Here is a 3,523-nt window from a genome sequence, read left to right on the forward strand (position 1 = left end):
GATATGCTACAGTGCATTACGTGTTGTGGTTGCAAAATCATATTCCTGGGAATAAGTAACAAAGTTCATTGCTCTACAGGACTAGCTAAATATCGCCACACACTAATTTCACAAAATCAGCTTTATTGCTTTCATTTCCAGACAGTGAAATGCATAAGCAGCCTCATATATTAGTGGAGTACTGACACTGAATGCACACAGGGGTAAGCCATAAACATGCTACTGTAACTTTCTTTTTGAGGGAGATATGCCAGGAATCCTGACTTCCCAAAGCAGAGTTGGCAGGAGTGAGCATCCTCTTGACACACAAAATACAGCAGCTGTCAGACCCAACCGTACCATAGCTCCCTTGCCAAAGACTTTCCCCAGTGCAAATATGGGATGTTTAGACAAGCCAGGAACCAAACCAAGAGGTTCTGAAAACTTGTAGAGAGGGACTCCATTAAGTAGAGTATGCTACAAAATAACTTCATTGAAAAGTGTTGTATTTCAGTTATACTGGGTCTCTTCCTCTTGAAATACTGAAAAGCATTAGCCTGAGGATTCTGTGAAGGGAAAGCAACTCATTTGTGTAACTTGTAAAAAAAATCTACCAGATGCATTCCACAAAATACACTCACGTTACTCAGATAAATATTGGAGTAACACCTGTCAATTGCATTCATGCTTTCTAATCCTGCTTAAAAAATAGGAAGGTATAATATGCAATGTTCCAAGTACTATCCTTTAAATCCTGAAACCTGTGTCTCCTTTTTGCAGACACTTGCTGTCCCTTGTATACAGGCAGTCCTCAGACTTACAACACAACTGGTTCCTGAAAACCGTGTCTTAAGTCGAAATGTTGCAAGTCAAAACCGATTTTCCCATAGGAAACAACGTTATAAATAGATTTCATAGACTTTAGGGCTGGAAGAGACCTCAGAAGATCATTGAGTCCAGCCCCCTGCCCCAGAGCAGGAAGTCAGCTGGGGGGCCCAAGGCAGGGCCTGCTGAGCAGAGCCAGCGGCAGCCCCACGGGGCTCTGAGCAAGCCCCACTCCCCTCCCTTGGTTCCTGAACCTAAGCCCAATACCCTATTTTCACCAAAAATAACCCAGAATTTTGTACTCGATCAATTATAGATGAGTAATATAGCTACATTAATGTATTTATATTGTAAATAGCAATCATATTGATTTGGAAGGACTTCTTTGAGGAGACTTTGCTGGACGTTTTGAAGGGCTCTTGGTTGGAGTCTTCCAAGGGGTCTTGTCTGCAGGTTTTCCTGGAGTCTTGTCTGCTTTCTTAAAGAAAGTATCCAAGGAAGTTTGGACAGATGTTCTCCAGGGAGATGGGTGATGCAGTGAACTTGTTCGCTGGCGTGGCCTGGCGTCCGATCAAGTGTTGTAAAGCTGAAACTGACATCAGAAAGTTGAAACAGGGTGTCAATTTATAAGTGTTGTAAGTCAAGGACTGTCTGTACTCAGATTGGTTTGCTACAGTGGGCTGGAAGGCTGCTGGCATTCATTTTCAGCATTAAAAAACAAAAACAAAACTGGATCAACCTGTGATCTAAAAGGTAGTGCAAAAAGAACTACGCCAGCTGAGTTCAGCTTGGCCTCTTGCTATTTGCTGGCAGAAACAATATGCTTAATATAGCAATTTGAAATTTTCCACACACTTTTTTTCATTTACCACCCCACCACCACTCACACACCTTTTCTTTTTCAAGAATAGAAATTTTCAGGCTAAAGAATTCATTTCCCCCCCAAGTTTCTATCCCCTTAACAAGCATTCACTTTTGCTGCTTTGCTTTTCTCTCCCCACCCCACATTTTCTCCCTTTTCTGTTGAAAATAATATATAAAAGGGAGTATGGAGGAGGAGGAGTGGCGGGGACACAAACCACTGAAGTTTACTTTTGTATTCTTCCAAGTGTTTACAAAAAGAAAAATAATGTGAAATGTGTTACTTGTAAAGTGAGATTTAGGTGAGTCTTCCAGACAGCTGTGAAGCTGGGGCCCAGGCTAGTGCCCTGGCTGCAGATGTACTTCTGAGTGAGGAGGAAGAATTTGGCTGGTCACAGAGGGGGAAGGTATCTACTCTTCTCAGCTGCAAAGGAGTCCTTTGAACACAAGGATGCTAAGAGCAATCCGGTCCTGTGGGGAAACCCCAGGAAAATTAAATATCCTGAAATGACTGCATGAGAAAAGTCATCTACTAATTGCAGAGCTAGAACAAATCTAAACTATTCCTAAAGAGATGTGATCCCCTACCCCAGCAGGCTATTTCCAAAACTAGATACCTCCTCCCAGCTCCCTGACATCACTCCTGCTTTCAGGAAGTCAGCTCCTCCTTGTTGCTGGAGGCTACAGCATACCACCCCCCCCAACCCCAGCTCCATTATTCTTTTGCATCTTCCCACCTTTTGCATATACCTTGTCACTACCTAATACAAATAAGCCCCGCCAACAAAACAAAACAGGGCCAATGACGGTGTCCTCCCCTTCTTGGCTGAGATCCCGTGCTAGATGAGAACCTGGAAACCTGCTGTTACTACAGGCAGTCTTCAACTTACAAAGTTTCGAGTTACATTTCACACTTGCAAGGTTTATAAATCGACACCTTATTTCAACTTTCTGACGTCAGTTTCAACTTTACAACACTTGATCCAAGGCGATGCCAAGACAACAAACAAGTTCGCTGTATCAGCCATCTCCCTGAAGAACATCTGTCCAAGCTTCCTTGGACACTTTCTTTAAGAAAGCAGACAAGACTCCAGAAAAACCTGCAGCCAAGACTCCTGAGAAGACTCCAGCCAAGAACCCTTCAAAACGTCCAACCAAGAGCCCTTCAAAAAGTCCAGCAAAGTCACCTCAAAGAAGTCCTTCCAAATCAATATGGTTGCTATTCACAATACAAATACATTGATTACTCATTACTACATTTCTCATCTGTAATTGATCAAGTACCAAGTTCTGGGTTATTTTGGGTGAAAATAGGGTATCGGGCCTTGGTTCAAGAACCAATCCCCCGTTTATAACATTGTTTCCTATGGGAAAATCAGTTCCGAGTTACAACGTTTCAACTTGAGATGCCGTTTTCAGGAACCAGTTGTGTCCCAAGTCCGAGGGCTGCCTGTACTGCCCATGTCCAGCTTCCTCCTCTTCTGCAAGAGGCCTGCGGGAGCAGCTCCCTTGAACCGGACGTTCCCTGCGGGCCTCCCAAGCCCTCTCCTCCCTGGCTAGGAAAGGGCCCTTCTGCCTGCAGTTACGGGCCCGGCTGCCCCCCACCCGGCATCCCAGGCTGGTGGCACTTTCTCTTACTGCTACTTTAGGGAAGGCTCCTCAGCACCAGCCCCTCTCAGTGGCAGGCCACCCTCACCTTCCCAGGCGTCCCTTTTGCCGGCACGGCTGCCTTCCCCAGGCAAGGGGCCCCCCACCCCGTCACTCGCGTGGCCCCACGTCTTCATAGACACCAGGGCTGGAAGGGACCTCGGAAGATCCTCGAGTCCAGACCCCTGCGCCAGGGGCAGGAAATCAGCTG

General features: G+C 45.6%; 1 long non-coding RNA gene across 1 annotated transcript; it reads right to left on the minus strand.

The window, feature by feature from the left end:
• Positions 1-1,336: 1,336 nt before the first annotated feature.
• LOC112549589 lies at positions 1,337-3,517 on the minus strand. Its single transcript, XR_003093076.1, has 3 exons — positions 3,362-3,517; positions 1,950-2,136; positions 1,337-1,396 (listed from the first exon to the last, which is right to left on the minus strand). It is a non-coding gene; the product is annotated as an uncharacterized LOC112549589 (long non-coding RNA).
• Positions 3,518-3,523: the final 6 nt, after the last annotated feature.

Source organism: Alligator sinensis, unplaced genomic scaffold, assembly GCF_000455745.1.
Source record: "Alligator sinensis unplaced genomic scaffold, ASM45574v1 scaffold607_1, whole genome shotgun sequence".
Lineage (NCBI taxonomy): Eukaryota > Metazoa > Chordata > Crocodylia > Alligatoridae > Alligator > Alligator sinensis.